Raw genomic sequence first — 19,331 nt, forward strand, 5'->3', positions numbered from 1 at the left:
AGGAGCAGAGGGAGAGGGACAAGCAGATTCTGTGATGAACACAGAGCCTGACATAGGGCTTAATCCCACAACCCTGAGAACATGACCTGAGCCAAAATCTAAAGTTGGACACTTAAGCAACTGAGCCACTCAGGGGCCCCCAAATGGATCTCTTACATGGGATTTTCTGGATTAATTCTGGCAATACTATCTGGAGGAATTAAACACCACATATACATATCCTAAAATACCAACATACAAACATGCAGCAGACACAAACAAGAATCTTAAAGCTTCCATCCTAAAAGTTTAGCCCTGTGTCAGGCAAACATGGAATTCAAACCCCACAAATTTATATGAAACAGTTGGATTCAAATTGTGTTTCTGGCAGATGGAACAGGTTTAGGCTACCTACTCAGTTTTACGATATTTGTGGAGAAGACTTTTAAGATTTTCCTTCGCTCTGATATGTAATGCTATAGAGGTATGGATTGAATTTTGGGCAAGATACCTTTTTGAAACACCCAACAGGGGGTCCGAGGATATGAAAAACTCCTATGAATGGATAAAACCTCCAGTTCATTTTCACAAAGTTTGAGAAGATGCCCTTCAGTTGGGGAAGTTCCACCTCCTTGGAAGTTTGCATTTCAAAGAAAGGACAGTTCCTATTATCAGACGCTTGGGGCAATTAATATTTTTAATTTCCTTTTTTCCCCTTAAGTGCTACATCCTGCTGTTTACAGCATCTGCCAGGCTTGTCAGATGAACAAGGGGACACGTGAGAATGGGTAAGAAGGATGGTGGCTTTGAGTTACTTCTAGGTCTCAGTTTCTGTCTTTGTAAAGATTCAATTAGTAAGATAGGGACAGTTGTTTTTACTTTTGACCTCAAACAATTTGGTCACCTCAATGAGAATATCAAGGGGCTGACTCACCTGTCCAACAACATTGTCTTGAATTTGTTTCTTGGGGCCCCTGGTAGTCAGTGGTTGAGCACCTGCCTTCGGTCAGGGCATGATCCTGGGGTCCTGGGATCGAGTCCTGTATCAGGCTCCCCGCATGGAGCCTGCTTCTCCTCTGCCTGAGTCTCTGCCTCTCTCTGTGTCTCTCATGAGTAAATAAAAAAAACCTTAAAAAAAAAAAAAAGAATTTGTTTATTTCAGGAAGATTTTCAACTAAGATGAAAATCTAAGGATTCCTAAATCGTGGATTTAGGTATGTGCCTTTGGGATGTTTTTTTTTTTTATGTCATTGCACAAAGGGGTTTGTGCTAGAAAGGGTTTCTTTCCCTCTGAGTACATAGTTCCATTTTAGCCCAATTACTTATAGGTGAGGGGCCTTAAAAAACAGCTCCTGGGATCCCTGGGTGGCGCAGCGGTTTGGTGCCTGCCTTTGGCCCAGGGCACGATCCTGGAGACCGGGATCGAATCCCACGTCGGCTCCCGGTGCATGGAGCCTGCTTCTCCCTCTGCCTTTGTCTCTGCTTCTCTATCTCTCTGTGACTATCATAAATAAATAAAAATTAAAAAAAAAACAGCTCCTCTCAGGCCCTAAATGCTGGCTTCCAGTTGGGCAACTTCTGACCATAGAGCTCTTTTTTAAAAATCCTTTCAAATGTATCATTATCAGGTTTAGTAAGACAAGTCATGGGAAAAAAACTTTCCCCCTTTCCCGCCTGGCAGTATTAAACCTCTCACTCTTTTTCTTTCCAAAGGTATAACTACTACAAATGTGACTCAAAACCCAAATCATAAGCCTTTGTATAGCTTAACAGGGACGCAAGAGGCATTTCCTGAGAGGGTGCAAAAGATGCAGCGTCCATACTCTAGAGCCACTCCCAAAGAAGCCAAAAGAAAGACATAAGTGAAGCATCCAGAGGGCTGGCAACAGTCAGTAGGGTGTCAGCATCAGGGGGGTGCAACCCCCATCTCTGTCTGGTCAACGACAATTTCTTGGGGCTCCCCACCCTAAGGTTGGCTGCCTGCAGATGCAGGTCCTGCATCTGACACAAGATGAGACAGGAAGGAAAGCAATGACTGTCCCTGGGAGATCAAGGATCAGTCACCAATGAGTTCTCAAACCAAGAGTCACTCAAAAGTATTACCAAAGAAACCGGTTCTTGCAATGTTTTTCCCTCCTGCTAACCTACATTTAGATTATTTGATCAGAAAGCTGGAGAAGCTGACTTGGTATGAATTTTCACTTTTTCCAGGTTTGTCGACATCCTGAGTTCTCAGCTACAACCTCCAAAATGATTGAGGGGCACACCTGTCCTTTTGTGAGAGTCAAAACTCTAATGGAGTAAAAATGCCACATATTTTCTCTACTCTCTGAGGTTCTGTGACTGGGGCCTGTGAATTAAAGCCAGAGAGACAAATTAACAGAAGAAAAAGGTTTATTTTGCATGCACACAGATAGCCTTCTTGGAAAAGAAGAAAAAACTCAGAGAAGGAGTTAGGTTTCGGGCTTACATACCATTTTAAAAAAGGATGATGATTGCGGAGAAGAAGCCAGACAAAGGAAACTGGGGATTTGGTAAATTGTGGAAAGGCGACTAGGAAATGTATGGTAAACAAGGGTTATTTAGTAAGGTTTGTTAGGCAGTCTCAGGTGCTACGAGACTTGTCTCCTTAGTTCTCTTTCCAATACAGGACAGGGGGACATCTTGACAAATAGAAATTTCCATTACAAATGGAAGCAAAGGTATTTTCTGCTTTTAGTCAAATGGTTTTTGGGGGCTGTGTTTCAAGAGGTCTTGCTGTGTTGTTGTTCCTCAGTGCCTTCAGATCAAGATAATCATTATGCCAAAGTGGTAAAAGTCCAATTAAAATGTACCCTTTGGCATGTGGGCTACTTTGAGCTGAAGGCAACGGAGACCCTGTGAGCTCAAGGGAAACTTTGCTCCTCACTTTTTAAAAAATTTTATTTATTTATTCCTGAGAGACACACACAGAGAAGCAGAGACACAGGCAGAGGGAGAAGCAGGCTCTATGCGGGGAGCCTGATGTAGCACTCGATCGCGGGACCCTGGGATCATACCCTGGGCCAAAGGCAGGTACCAAACCGCTGAGCCACCCAGGCATCCCTGTCCCTCCCTTAACTACACAGAAAAATCTAAGCTGGGTGGGGGGGTGGGGTGGAAGGCCCTTTCTGAAATAAGAATAATTACCAGAGAAACATTTTATAGTGGCCGGTCTGTATGGTGGGGCAAACATCTAACTACTGAACATCTGTGCGTTCCCCCGATGGGCCTGTGGATTGCACTCCTTTCCCATCCGAAGTCCAGCCCCACACACCTGCTTCTTCGGTCAGGATGACATATATACCTCATTCTGCCCGCTGTCTTTGGAATTTCCATGTCTGTGTGGATCCCCCAAATGTACGACATTAAGTTTGATTTTCTTTTGTTGACGTGTTTCAGGTCAATTTGAGTCTTAGTCCAGCCGGAGAGACCTTGAAGGGCGCAGAATCTCTTTGCTGGCCTGACAACAGTGTACACACCCCCGGCAAGGCTGATTTCAAGACATTTACCAGTGTGGATGCCACTGCTGGTGGGTTTGGGTGCACACAACAAAGAATGCTGCTACCAATATGCTTACTGTTCTCTCATTGTGCTCTACCATCCTTCTCCCATTAAAAACAAGAAAAAGGGGCACCTGAGGGGCTCAGAGGTTGAGTGTCTGCCTTTGGCTCAGGGTGTGACCCCAGGGTCCTGGGATCGAGTCCTGTGTTGGGCTCCCCTCAGGGAGCATGCCCTTCTTCCCTCTGGCCTCTTTCTCTCTCTCTGTGTGTCTCTCATGAATAAATAAATAAAATCTTTAAAAAATTTTTAAAAATGAGAATAAGTTGTACTACAACCTATTTTGTCAGGGTGTCTAGCTATTACATACCACATGCTCTCTTTTAAGGCGAACTTGGTCTGAATTCAAAAGAATCTGCATCTCTGATGTTCACCACTGGTCTTTATATCAATGTCTCTTCCTGGTCGTTTTGACTGTCTGAAGCTTGTTTTCTGGAAGAATCAGGGAACACAATTCTCTGAATTCCGTATGTTAATATGTTAACAGTTGTCTACCACCCTTACCCTCGAAATTCACTTCTGTTGCATATAAAATGGTCCCATCGCATTTTCTTTCCTCATGAAATCCTAAGTATGTGTACTGTTATCTTTGAGCGTAAAGCCTACTGTCTGAGTCTGATGATAATCTTGTCTGGGAGCAAGATTCCTGTCCCCATCAAGATCTTTCTAGCTGGACTAAAAACCAAATTGACATGAGACAGATTAACAGGAGAGAATCAGATTTAACAGCATCCTTACACGGAATCCACATAGACATGGAAATTCCAAAGACAGTTGGAGGGAATGAGGTGTACGGTAATCCTGAACTAAGGGGAAGTGGGGTCGTGGCAGGGCTTCGAAGAGAAGGAATACAATCAGGAAAAATGAAAAAGAGTGAATGTCTGTAAACAACTGTTCACTGGCTACTCAGAAGCCATGGGGCATAGAGAACTTGGGTCAAGCAGACCTCACTAGGTTCCTGCCTGTCCACCGCACAGAGTATCATGTGGTGAGCCAGGGTGATAGCTCCCTTCCAGCTGGGTCCTCTATCTGAACTCTTTTTAGGCAGCTGTAGGGTAGACAAAGAGCTTTTCCTGCATCTATGAGTTTGGATTTATGTTTTTGAGTTGATTTTTTTTTTTTTTAGATTGTATTATATTAATTTGACAGAGAAGCAAGGGAGGCACACTACAGGGGCAGGGCAGAGGGAGAGGGAGAGGCAGGCTCCCTGCTGAGCAGAGCCTGACAAGGGGCTCCATCAGGATCTCGGGATCATGATCTGAGCTGAAGGCAGATGCTTCATTGACCGAGCACCCCATGGGTGCCTCCTTCTTAAAAATTAATTAATTAATCGAGTTTTTGGATTTTTTTAAAAAAGATTTTATTTATTTATTCATGAGAGAGAGAGAGAGAGAGAGAAGAGAGAGAGAGAGGCAGAGACACAGGCAGAGGGAGAGGCAGGCTCCATGCTGGGAGCCTGATGTGTGGGACTCCATTCCGGGGTCTGGGCCAAAGGCAGGTACCAAACCGCTGAGCCACCCAGGGATTCCCTAAAACCAGCAATATTAAATTAGTTTTATTTACCAAAGATTATTTCAGCTCATGTGAATTTGAAAGCTGCTTAGATGAGTTCCTGAAAGTTTTAGAAGTAATCATTTTATATATGTGCTTGTGTTTTTCTAAACCAATTAGAATAGATCCTATTTTTTCATAAAGAGGTAGATTTTTAAAAAAGATTTTATTTATTTATTCATTCATTCATTCATTCAAGACACGGAGGGAGAGAGAGAGAGAGAGAGAGAGAGAGGCAGAGACACAGGCAGAGGGAAAAGCAGGCTCCATACAAGGAGCCCAATGTGGGACTCGATCCGGGGTCTCCAGGATCACACCATGGGCCGAAGGCAGGCGCTTAACCACTGAGCCACCCAGGGATCCCCCAAGAAGCAGATTTTAAAGATTTTATTTTTCAGATATATATATAGAGAGAGACAGAGGGAGAGGGAGGGGGAGAGTGGGGGGAGGAGCAGAGGGAGAGGGACAAGCAGATTCTGTGATGAACACAGAGCCTGACATAGGGCTTAATCCCACAACCCTGAGATCATGACCTGAGCCAAAATCTAAAGTTGGACACTTAAGCAACTGAGCCACTCAGGGGCCCCCAAATGGATCTCTTACATGGGATTTTCTGGATTAATTCTGGCAATACTATCTGGAGGAATTAAACACCACATATACATATCCTAAAATACCAACATACAAACATGCAGCCAGACACAAACAAGAATCTTAAAGCTTCCATCCTAAAAGTTTAGCCCTGTGTCAGGCAAACATGGAATTCAAACCCCACAAATTTATATGAAACAGTTGGATTCAAATTGTGTTTCTGGCAGATGGAACAGGTTTAGGCTACCTACTCAGTTTTACGAATATTTGTGGAGAAGACTTTTAAGATTTTCCTTCGCTCTGATATGTAATGCTATAGAGGTATGGATTGAATTTTGGGCAAGAGACCTTTTGGAAACACCAACAGGGGGTCCGAGGATATGAAAAACTCCTATGAATGGATAAAACCTCCAGTTCATTTTCACAAAGTTTGAGAAGATGCCCTTCAGTTGGGGAAGTTCCACCTCCTTGGAAGTTTGCATTTCAAAGAAAGGACAGTTCCTATTATCAGACGCTTGGGGCAATTAATATTTTTAAATTTCCTTTTTTCCCCTTAAGTGCTACATCCTGCTGTTTACAGCATCTGCCAGGCTTGTCAGATGAACAAGGGACACGTGAGAATGGGTAAGAAGGATGGGTGGGCTTTGAGTTACTTCTAGGGTCTCAGTTTCTGTCTTTGTAAAGATTCAATTAGTAAGATAGGGACAGTTGTTTTTACTTTTGACCTCAAACAATTTGGTCACCTCAATGATAATATCAAGGGGCTGACTCACCTGTCCAACAACATTGTCTTGAATTTGTTTCTTGGGGCCCCTGGTAGTTCAGTGGTTGAGCACCTGCCTTCGGCTCAGGGCATGATCCTGGGGTCCTGGGATCGAGTCCTGTATCAGGCTCCCCGCAGGGAGCCTGCTTCTCCCTCTGCCTGAGTCTCTGCCTCTCTCTGTGTCTCTCATGAGTAAATAAAAAAAACCTTAAAAAAAAAAAAAAGAATTTGTTTATTTCAGGAAGATTTTCAACTAAGATGAAAATCTAAGGATTCCTAAATCGTGGATTTAGGTATGTGCCTTTGGGATGTTTTTTTTTTTTTATGTCATTGCACAAAGGGGTTTGTGCTAGGAAAGGGTTTCTTTCCCTCTGAGTACATAGTTCCATTTTAGCCCAATTACTTATAGGTGAGGGGCCTTAAAAACAGCTCCTGGGATCCCTGGGTGGCGCAGCGGTTTGGTGCCTGCCTTTGGCCCAGGGCACGATCCTGGAGACCCGGGATCGAATCCCACGTCGGGCTCCCGGTGCATGGAGCCTGCTTCTCCCTCTGCCTTTGTCTCTGCTTCTCTATCTCTCTGTGACTATCATAAATAAATAAAAATTAAAAAAAAAAACAGCTCCTCTCAGGCCCTAAATGCTGGCTTCCAGTTGGGCAACTTCTGACCATAGAGCTCTTTTTTAAAAATCCTTTCAAATGTATCATTATCAGGTTTAGTAAGACAAGCAGTGAATTCTCCTGGCAGTATTAAACCTCTCACTCTTTTTCTTTCCAAAGGTATAACTACTACAAATGTGACTCAAAACCCAAATCAATAAGCCTTTGTATAGCTTAACAGGGACGCAAGAGGCATTTCCTGAGAGGGTGCAAAAGATGCAGCGTCCATACTCTAGAGCCACTCCCAAAGAAGCCAAAAGAAAGACTTAAGTGAACTTCCTGAGGGCTGGCAACAGTCAGTAGGGTGTCAGCATCAGTGGGGTGCAACCCCCATCTCTGTCTGGTCAACGACAATTTCTTGGGGCTCCCCACCCTGAAGGTTGGCTGCCTGCAGATGCAGGTCCTGCATCTGACACAAGATGAGACAGGAAGGAAAGCAATGACTGTCCCTGGGAGATCAAGGATCAGTCACCAATGAGTTCTCAAACCAAGAGTCACTCAAAAGTAATACCCAAAGAACCGGTTCTTCCAAGTGTTTCCTCCTGCTAACCTACATTTAGATTATTTGATCAGAAGCTGGAGAAGCTGACTTGGTATGAATTTTCACTTTTTCCAGGTTTGTCGAACATCCTGAGTTCTCAGCTACAACCTCCAAAATGATTGAGGGGCACACCTGTCCTTTTGTGAGAGTCAAAACTCTAATGGAGTAAAAATGCCACATATTTTCCTCTACTCTCTGAGGTTCTGTGACTGGGGCCTGTGAATTAAAGCCAGAGAGACAAATTAACAGAAGAAAAGGTTTATTTTGCATGCACACAGAGCCTTCTTGGAAAAGAAGAAAAAACTCAGAGAAGGAGTTAGGTTTCGGGCTTACATACCATTTTAAAAAAGGATGATGATTGCGGAGAAGAAGCCAGACAAAGGAAACTGGGGATTTGGTAAATTGTGGAAAGGCGACTAGGAAATGTATGGTAAACAAGGGTTATTTAGTAAGGTTTGTTAGGCAGTCTCAGGTGCTACGAGACTTGTCTCCTTAGTTCTCTTTCCAATACAGGACAGGGGGACATCTTGACAAATAGAAATTTCCATTACAAATGGAAGCAAAGGTATTTTCTGCTTTTAGTCAAATGGTTGGGGGCTGGTGGTGCAGAGAGGTCTTGCTGTGTTTGTTGTTCCTCAGTGCCTTCAGATCAAGATAATCATTATGCCAAAGTGGGTACAGGTCCACTTAAAATGTACCCTTTGGCATGTGGGCTACTTTGAGCTGAAGGCAACGGAGACCCTGTGAGCTCAAGGGAAACTTTGCTCCTCACTTTTTAAAAAATTTTATTTATTTATTCCTGAGAGACACACACAGAGAAGCAGAGACACAGGCAGAGGGAGAAGCAGGCTCTATGCGGGGAGCCTGATGTAGCACTCGATCGCGGGACCCTGGGATCATACCCTGGGCCAAAGGCAGATGCTCAACCGCTGAGCCACCCAGGCATCCCTGTCCCTCCCTTAACTACACAGAAAAATCTAAGCTGGGTGGGGGGTGGGGGTGGAGGCTTTCTGAGAATAAGAATAATTACCAGAGAAACATTTTATAGTGGCCGGTCTGTATGGTGGGGCAAACATCTAACTACTGAACATCTGTGCTTCCCCCGATGGGCCTGTGGATTGCACTCCTTCCCTCCGAAGTCCCAGGCCCCACCACCTGCTTCTTCGGTCAGGATGACATATATACCTCATTCTGCCCGCTGTCTTTGGAATTTCCATGTCTGTGTGGATCCCCCAAATGTACGACATTAAGTTTGATTTTCTTTTGTTGACGTGTTTCAGGTCAATTTGAGTCTTAGTCCAGCCGGAGAGACCTTGAAGGGCGCAGAATCTTCTTGCTGCCTGACAACAGTGTACACACCCCCGGCAAGGCTGATTTCAAGACATGTTACCAGTGTGATGCCACTGCTGGTGGGTTTGGGTGCACACAACAAAGAATGCTGCTACCAATATGCTTACTGTTCTCTCATTGTGCTCTCCATCCTTCTCCCATTAAAAACAAGAAAAAGGGGCACCTGAGGGGCTCAGAGGTTGAGTGTCTGCCTTTGGCTCAGGGTGTGACCCCAGGGTCCTGGGATCGAGTCCTGTGTTGGGCTCCCCTCAGGGAGCATGCTTCTCCCTCTGCCTCTCTCTCTCTCTCTGTGTGTCTCTCATGAATAAATAAATAAAATCTTTAAAAAATTTTTAAAAATGAGAATAAGTTGTACTACACCTATTTTGTCAGGGTGTCTAGCTATTACATACCACATGCTCTCTTTTAAGGCGAACTTGGTCTGAATTCAAAAGAATCTGCATCTCTGATGTTCACCACTGGTCTTTATATCAATGTCTCTTCCTGGTCGTTTTGACTGTCTGAAGCTTGTTTTCTGGAAGAAATCATGGGAACTCAATTCTCTGAATTCCGTATGTTAATATGTTAACAGTTGTCTACCACCCTTACCCTCGAAATTCACTTCTGTTGCATATAAAATGGTCCCATCGCATTTTCTTTCCTCATGAAATCCTAAGTATGTGTACTGTTATCTTTGAGCGTAAAGCCTACTGTCTGAGTCTGATGATAATCTTGTCTGGGAGCAAGATTCCTGTCCCCATCAAGATCTTTCTAGCTGGACTAAAAACCAAATTGACATGAGACAGATTAACAGGAGAGAATCAGATTTAACAGCATCCTTACACGGAATCCACATAGACATGGAAATTCCAAAGACAGTTGGAGGGAATGAGGTGTACGTGTATCCTGAACTAAGGGGAAGTGGGTAGTGGTCTGGGGCTTCGAAGAGAAGGAATACAATCAGGAAAAATGAAAAAGAGTGAATGTCTGGTAAACAACTGTTCACTGGCTACTCAGAAGCCATGGGGCATAGAGAACTTGGGTCAAGCAGACCTCACTAGGTTCCTGCCTGTCCACCGCACAGAGTATCATGTGGTGAGCCAGGGTGATAGCTCCCTTCCCAGCTGGGTCCTCTATCTGAACTCTTTTTAGGCAGCTGTAGGGTAGACAAAGAGCTTTTCCTGCATCTACTGAGTTTGGATTTATGTTTTTGAGTTGATTTTTTTTTTTAAGATTGTATTTATTTATTTGACAGAGAGAGCAAGGGAGCACACACAGGGGGCAGGGCAGAGGGAGAGGGAGAGGCAGGCTCCCTGCTGAGCAGAGCCTGACAAGGGGCTCCATCAGGATCTCGGGATCATGATCTGAGCTGAAGGCAGATGCTTCATTGACCGAGCCACCCACTGGGTGCCTCCTTCTTAAAAATTAATTAATTAATCGAGTTTTTGGATTTTTTTAAAAAAGATTTTATTTATTTATTCATGAGAGAGAGAGAGAGAGAGAGAGAGAGAGAGAGAGAGAGAGGCAGAGACACAGGCAGAGGGAGAAGCAGGCTCCATGCAGGGAGCCCGACGTGGGACTGGATCCCAGGTCTCCAGGATCATGTTCTGGGCTGAAGACGGCGCTAAACCACTGAGCCACCCGGGCTGCCCTGGATGTTTTTTTTTTTTTTTAACTCAAAACAATTTTCATGCCAAAGTGGCCCATCTTGTGGCAGCCTGCCCTGGGCTCCTACAATCTCAATCTCACTCCCTCATAAATCACTTTGTGTTCTCTTTGCCTAGATGCCTGAATACATGTTCTTTACATTTTTCTTTAAAGTCTCATTATTTTACTGGAATATGGCTTAATGCTCAGCATTCCAAATTGATATTCTGAGGAATGTAGGGTGTGCTTTCAATATGTTTCAAACATGTGAATTTTTTTTTTTTAATTTCAGAAGAGTTTTCTTGAAGTACAGGTTTTAGAATTGTTCTCTCCTATTACTTTCCATCTCCAGGGACTCCTATTATCTGTATGATATTCTCATGTTCTCTTCATTTCTCGTTGATTTTAAGGTGTCATTGGTTGTTTATTTTCTCTCACAGTCATTTCAATTCAGGTTCTATTTCTCACATTTTCTTCTCTTATTTCTAATTCTTTCCTGAGTTGTCACTCCATTTTTGAGTTTCCCTTATTCTGATTTTGTCTTCCCTCATTCTCTTGATGTCTCTAGCTTGTTTTGAAATAATGGGTTCCAGCTTGGCAGTTTGGCAGGCATGACTTTGTAGCATAACATTCCTCCACACTTTTGTTGCCTGTAGAAATGTTACTCTACTTGTTCTATTTTTTTTTTTTTTTTGGACAGTAACTTTGATAGCTTTCAATCACAATTCTTTTCTTTTTTTTTAAGTTTTTATTTGTTTATTTGAGAGAGAAAGAGAGAGCATAATCAAGGAAAGGGCAGAGGGAAAAGCAGGCTCCCCACTGAGCAGAGAGCCTTGACAACTCTGGGAGGATCCCAGGACTCTGGGATCATGACCTGAGCTGAAAGCAGATGTTTAACCCACTGAGCCACCCAGGCCTCACAGTCACAATTCTTTTCTAATGCTCACTCTTACTTGCATTTACTTCTGAGCATCCAAAGGGAGTGGAGTTCAGGAGCAGTTTTGCAAGTTCACTTAGCAATGCTTTTTCTTTTTTTAAAAATATTTTATCTATTTATTTGAGAGAGCAAGAGAGAGCGAGTGAGAGAACACAAGCAAGGCAGAGGGAGAAGCAGACTCCCCATTGAGCAGGGAGCCTGATGCAGGGCTCAATCCTAGGACCCTGGGATCATGACCTGAGCAGAAGTCAGATGTTAGAGAGAGCCCCCTAAGCCGCCCTGCCTTTTATTTTTTATGTGTACTAAACTATGCAAGTTTGCCTTCTGAAATTTCTCCTTTCCCACTCTTATATGTTCTTTCTTTTCCCCACATTTCTCTTGCCCAGGTCCTGCAAAATTCTTATTCTATCCTGGGAGTTTCTTCTCCTCTGTGCAGGGTCTCATCTTTATCCGTGGGGGGGGAAAGGGTTGTAGCCCTGGTCTATCAACAGGCTCCTGGTACTTGCTGCTATTGGCTGGATGACCTTCCTGTTTTCTGCTGATGTTCTCTCCTTCTTTCCTGGGGAAACTCAAGGCTGTTTCCCCAGCGCTTCCCTGTTTCTATCTGCACGTATGCTGATAGCACCATGTTTAGCAGCTATCTGTGGTCAGCCTCACTGCCTTTACATTTTGGGGTGTGTGGGGATACCTCATCAACTAGCTTTGTCCCAAGCATTGTCCAGAAGTTTTGGTTTTGCTATCTATTTAGATAGATAGACTCAGTTTATAGCACCTAATAGATAAATGGCCCCTGATCCATATTAAAGAAGAGAGGAAAATTTTAATGAATCAGTCTAAATAATTTGCACTCAGGACTCTGACTTGAAATAAATCAATGCAGAAAAAAAATCAAAGTAACCTTCTCAGGAAAGCCCTAATCAAGCTTTTAAAAGCAATTATCCTTAAAAGTAAATAAAGGGACACCTGGGTGGCTCAGCGGTTGGGCACCTGCCTTCGGCTCAGGGTGTGATCCTCGGATCTGGGATCGAGTCCTGCATCGGGCTCCCTGCGAGGAGCCTGCTTCTCCCTCTGCCTGTGTCTCTGCCTCTATCTGTCTCAGTCTGTGTCTTTCATGAGTAAATAAATAAATCTTAAAAAAAAAAAAGTAAAGTTCCCTAAACTAGAATCTCTGACAATAACAACATGTCTTATTAAATGTTTTCAATTTATCCAATATACGGTAGTGTCCCCTTACCTAAGCTTTGCTTTCCATAGTTTCCGTTACTTGTGGTCAACCACGGTTGGGAAGCTAACAATTCTCCTTCTGATGTATGATCAGATCAAAAGGTCAGTAGAAGCCTCATGCTACATCACAACACTAACTGTAGTGACTCACCTTCCTTCATCTCATCATGTAAGCATTTATCACCTCACTAGGAGAAAGATGAGTATAGTACAACTAGATATTTTGAGAGAGAGGGAGACATTCACATAACTTTTTTTACAGTTTATCATTATAAATGTCCTGTTTTATCATTAGTTATTGCTATTAATCTCTTACCATGGCTAAATTTAGAAATTAAACTTTGTTATATGTATGTACGTAGAGGAAAAAACAGTACATATAGGGCACGGGACTATCTGCCATTTCAGGCATTCCCTGGGGGTCTTGAATGTGTATTAGGGCACTGCTATATACCTTTTTTTTTTTATTATTAGGAATCAATTCTGTATTGTGTATTCTATTAGAAGCTATTCTGGATATGAATAGGTATGAAGTGTAGCCTTTCTCCTCACGGAGATTTTAATTTAGTTGGGATTATACTGGATACATGAAATAGGAAGGTAGTCTATAAACTGCAATGATATTAAACTCTACCAATTATTTAGCCTCTTGCTGTAGGTGGACTATAATGTCTCATGTAAAAACTTGCCTTTTTAACAATTAAAAAGAACAATCTTTGCAATTTATTAAGATCACACTGCAGGCACTACTTGGAGGGAAGGCAAATGGATACATTAGCTTTTTTTTGTTGTTTGTTTCTTACCTTAGACATCAAAATCTAAAACCGGAAACTGAAGGGGAGTAGATTCTGTGACCCCAAGATGTCTTTTTTGGAGTTAAAGGCAATTGAAACCCATCAGATTCAGGAAAAGCACTTTTCTGCTTCCCCAGTTGCCTAAACTTACCTTGGGAAGGCAGCCTGGATCCAAGAGTTATTATAGATTTACCTTTTTACCTAAGAAACTTTTCTGTATCACAGGGTGACCTTTTTTCCCCAAACATCTTCTCTTGCTTTCCCATGAATGGCTTTCCTTCCCTTTGCAACTCCAGAACCCTACTCCTTTCTTTAGCTCAGGGTGCTATATAAGCCTCAGTAACCAGGCTGCCCTTCAGATCTTATATTTTTATGGGGCTCTTGTACATACTGTTAAAAAGAAAACCACAAGCCTCAAATGGAGTCACTTGTGCTAGATCATGTCACAAACCAGGGCTTAATACCTAACCTAATGGGGCATCTGGGTAGTTGAGCATCTGCCTTGGCTCAGGTCATCATCCTGGGGTCCTGGGATCAAGCCCCACATCGGGTTCCCTGCTCAGTGGGGAGCCTGCTTCTCCCTCTCCCTCTGCTACTCCCCCTGTTTGTGCTCTCTCTCTCTCTCTGTCAAATAAATAAAATCTTTACAAAAATAAAAATAAAAATAAATACCTAATCTATCCTGGTTGCAGCCTCCCCCAGAAAGGTAGTCTTAACTGAGCAGTCAGGAATTTTCTGGTAGCACCAATAAGATCGCCTGTCACATAGGCCCTCTCCATCCCCTAAAGGAAGATGAGAAACTCCACCTAGTAAGAGCCTTTTGTCCCCAAATGAAGGTGACCTCACTTGAAATAATTTTTGTTTCTGTTTATGACTTTCTTGTCCTGCTTTCAAAACTTTCCCTTTCTGTAGCTAGATAGGATACTGATTCACAAATTGATTAATAAAGCCAATTAAATTTTTAAAATTTACTCAGTTAAATTTTTGTTATTTAACAGTATGAATTTTTTTTTTAAAGTAGGCTTCATACCCAATGTGGGGCCAGAACTCATGACCCTAAGATCAAGAGTTGCATGTTCCACCAAATGAGCCAGCCAGGCACCCTGAAATTTGTTTGATTCTATTAATTTGTTCATATCAATTTAATTAGACCAATGAAAGAACCTACAATAGAGGAAGGGAAAATGTTTCCATCTTCTCAATAGAGAGGATGTTTACCTTAAGAAAATTAAATTGCAATGGTTAAAGAAGTAAATCTAAATTGCAAATGCATAACTGAGGTAGGAAATGGCTCCTTTAGGTTCTTTCACTATCTTAAGAAAGAACTCAGTGTGTCAAATTAAGATTTATAAACCAGATAAATTGAGGATAGTAATTTACATTAAAACAATTCTCTGATTTGTAAGATTGTTAGTGAGCTCTCATTCTGCTTTTGTATTTGATTTGTCTTTTTTTTCCGTTTGCATAATTACACCCCCGCTCCACCCCCCCCACCCCACTCTCACCCCTGCCCCCCTTCACAGCTTGGATTGATGTCTTGTTAGCTTTTCTGGTGATTGTCTATAGAATCCAGTACACTGTACAGCTGAGTCAGGAGCCCACTCTGTTAGAGACCCTGGGACCCCTGGACTTTGGCTCTTCTCCTGAAATGAGGGTGGAATACCACATGTGGTAGATAGAATACTGCATTGTCCCTAACATGTATGTATGTCTCCCAGTGTATACACCTTGTCGAGTGCTCCCTTGGAGTGAAGATGGGACCTATGAATATGGCGGGATATCACTCCTGTGAGTAGGGTATGGTATAAGGCAAAAGTGAAAGAATATTGTAAAGGTATTTAGTTTTTTTTTTTTTTTTTTAAGATTTTATTTATTCATGAGAGACACACACACACACACAGAGAGGCAGAGACACAGGCAGAGGGAGAAGCAGGCTTCTTGCAGGGAGCCTGATGTGGGACTCGATCTGATCCCGGGACTCCAGGATCACGCCCTGGGCCAAAGGCAGGTGCTAAACCGCTGAGCCACCCAGGGATCCCCTGTAAAGGTGTTTAGGGTCTCTAATAAGTTGACATTAAGTTTATCAAAACAGAGATGATTTTAGGTGGATCTGATTTATCTAGATCTTAAGGTCTAGAGAAGAAACAGAAGAAGTCAGGATAAATGTTTTCCCATCTCTTCACTTCTTAATTATACTCTTAATGAGATTTAGATTTGAACCAACAGCAGCAGATGTTCTCTGGTTGGCATTGAGGGAGTGACTGCCAGGTTGTGGGGAAGGCCTTGCATGGCGGAGCACGAGCGGGAGCCCCTGGGAGCTGAGGGCTCAGTCTACAATCACATGGAACTGATTTCTGCCAACAACCATGAGCCAGAAGAGGACTGGGAGCAGAATGTCATAAATTACAAAGTTTGTGGTAATTTGCTACCCAGCATAGAAAGTTAATACATTGTCCTCACAAAAGTCCTTCTCCTGAATGTCAGGATTCCTACTCTCTCTTTCCTATCTAACGGCACAATCCCTAGAATGATTTTTGAAGACTTAGCTTAGGACCAAAGTCTCAGTGCATATCTCCTGAGTGAATGAAGTAAAAAACGCAAACATCTGGATACTCTGGAGTATTCTGCTTCACATATTTCACTTCACCTCGGTGTGTTCATGAATAGGATGCAGCTAAATGTTTTTCTATGGGGCAATTATGGTTAAAATGCAAATGAGTGCTAAACTTTGTCTCTGAGGCTGTCTGGTCCTGGACTTTCATGTGTTGGGAGTTTTGTGATTACTGATTCAGGTTCATTGCTGTTAACTGATCTGTTTTAAATTCTTATGTCTTCCTGACTCAGTTCTGGGAGGTTATTATGTTCCTGGGAGTTTATTCATTTCTTCTAGGTTGTCCAATTTGTTGGCATATAATTTATCATAATATACTCTTAAAATCCTTTGTATTTCTGGGGTGTGGGTTGTTATTCATTCCTAATTTTGTTTGAGTCCTTTTTTTTTTTTTTGAAAAAGGTTTATCAGTTTTGTTGATCTTTCCAAAGAACCAGCTCCTGGTTTCACTGATCTGTTCTACTGCTGTTTTTGGTTGCTATTTGATTTATTTTTGCTCTAAACTTTATTATTTCCTTCCACTGGTTTCATTTTTTACTTTTCTTCTTTTTCTAGTCCTGTTAGGTATAAGGTTAGGTTGTTTCTTTGAGATTTTTCTTAATTCTTGAGATAGGTCTGTAGTGCTATAAATTTCCCCCTTAAAATAGTTTTTGCTGCACCCCAAAGATTTTGGACCATTGTGTTTTCATTTTCATTTGTCTCCATATATTGTTTGGTTTCCTTGGCGTTAAAGTCTCCTGCTATCATTGTATTACTACCAATTACTTCCTTCATGTTTGTTATTAGCTGCTTTATGTATTTGGGTGCTTCCATATTGGGTGCATAAATATTTACAATTGTTCTATCTTCTTGTTGCATTATTCCTTTATGATTATATAGTGTCTTTGTCTCCTGTTACAGTCTTTGTTTTATTTTTTAAGCCTTTAAAATTTTGTAAAAAAGGTTTTATTTATTTGAGAGAGAGCATGAGCAGGGGGGAGGAGTCGACCGACAGAGAGGGAGGAGCAGACTCCCCACTGAGTAGGGAGCCCCATGTGGGACTTGATCCCAGAACCCCAGGATCATGACCTAAGCCAAAGGCATATGATCAACCACTGAGCTACCCAGGTGTCACAGTCTTTATTTTATTTTTTAAAGATTTTCTTTCTTCTTTCTTTCTTTCTCTTTCTTTCTTTCTTTCTTTCTTTCTTTCTTTCTTTCTTTCTCTTTCTTTCTTTCTTTCTTTCCTTTCTTTTTAAAAGATTTTATTTATTCATGAGAGACACAGAGAGAGGCAGAGACACAGGCAGAAGGAGGAAAAGCAGGCTCCATGCAAGGAGCCCGATGCCGGACTGGATCTGGGGAATCCGGGATCACGCCCTGAGCCAAAGGCAAACGCTCAAGTGCTGAGCCACCCAGGCACCCCTACAATCTTTGTTTTAAAGTCTATTTTGTCCAAAATAAGTATTGCTATCTCGGCTTTCTTGTCACTTCCATTTGCATGATAAATGTTTTCCCATCCCTTCACTTATTAATTATACTCTTAATGAGACGTTTTAAGAGGACATCATATCACATAGTTCTTTTTCAAGTTAAAATGCATTATAATTTTGTTAGGTTAGATTCTGTTATTTTTTTTAAATTTTTTTAAAGATTTATTTATTTATTTATTTATGATAGACATAGAGAGAGGCAGAGACACAGGCAGAGGGAGAAGCAGGCTCCATGCCGGGAGCCCGATGTGGGACTCGATCCCGGGACTCCAGGATCGCGCCCTGGGCCAAAGGCAGGTGCCAAACAGCTGAGCCACCAAGGGATCCCAGTTAGACTCTGTTATGCTTCAGGTATAAATGAAGTACTTCTAAAATGTATTTCTTAGGTGTTATGGACTTAACATGACAACAAGTTTTAACTATACACAAAAGTGGAGAGAAATACAATGAATGGTTGTGTGGATTTTGTATTGCTGCTGCAACATATCACCATCAATTTAGTGACTTAAGCCAACACAAATTTGTTATTGTTCTATAGGTCAGTAATTTCACTGCACTAAAATCAAGGTGGTTCCTTGTCTTTTCCAGCTTCTAGGAGCCACCTGCCCACATTCCTTGCTTGTGTCCCCTTTCTCCATCTTCAACATCATTAACAGCAGGTAGAGTCCTTGTCAGGCTACAGCTCTCTGACCCTCTGCTTTGGACAGAATGCTCATGTCCCTTCAAAATTTTTATGTTGACATACTAATGACTGATGTTATGGTGCTTGAAGATGAGGCTTTTGGGAGGTGTCAAGTGGAGCCTTTACAAATGGGATCAGTGTTTTTATAAGAGAGACTTCTTGGGGCTCCCTCACCCCTTCCACCATGCAAAGACCCCGGGAGAAGATGCGGTGATGAGCTAGGAAGGTGGCTCTCATTTACCCTCTCAGCAACCATGCTGATCTTGTACTTCCAGCCTCCACAGGTTTGAGAAATACATTTGTGTTGTTTCTAAGCCACCCAACGGGTAATGTTTTGTTATAGCTGCTTGAATGGACTGACCCATCCCTGTGTTATCTACCCCTGTCATACAGCGTGGAAAGGTTCTCCACATGTAAGGATCAGTGATTAGATTGGATTCAGTGGGATAACCCAGGAGAAACTCCCATCTCAAGTCCTTAACCTTAATCACACCTGCAAAGTCCCATTTGCCACATAAGGTAGCAATCACAGGTCCAGAGATTGGGCTGTGGATGTCTTGGGGGGGGAGGCATTGTTTCTTCCAATTGCTATGCTATACACCTATTTCCTTGCTTCAACATAATTAACATTTTGCTAATATTATTTTTTCTCCTACTTCCCTGTTTTCTTATTTCCTGGAATATTAAAGCAAATTCCAGAAATCATACAATTTGGCTGTCAATACTTTCATTTCTCTAATCTTAAAAAAAAAAACCACAATAGTATTATTATACCAAAATCACCAACAATTCTTTAGGGGCACCTAACATCCATTCCATTTCCAAGTTTCCCAATCTTTAAATATATATTTTTAAAAGCTAGTTTGTCCTGATTATGACCCACACAAAAGCCCACGAACTAGCATTTGGCTAATGTGTCTCTCAAGCCGGTTTTGTAACAAATCTCCCTCTCCTCCTCTTTTTTTTTTTTTTTT

This window comes from Vulpes lagopus, chromosome 1 (genome assembly GCF_018345385.1).
Source record: "Vulpes lagopus strain Blue_001 chromosome 1, ASM1834538v1, whole genome shotgun sequence".
In the NCBI taxonomy this organism is placed as follows: domain Eukaryota; kingdom Metazoa; phylum Chordata; class Mammalia; order Carnivora; family Canidae; genus Vulpes; species Vulpes lagopus.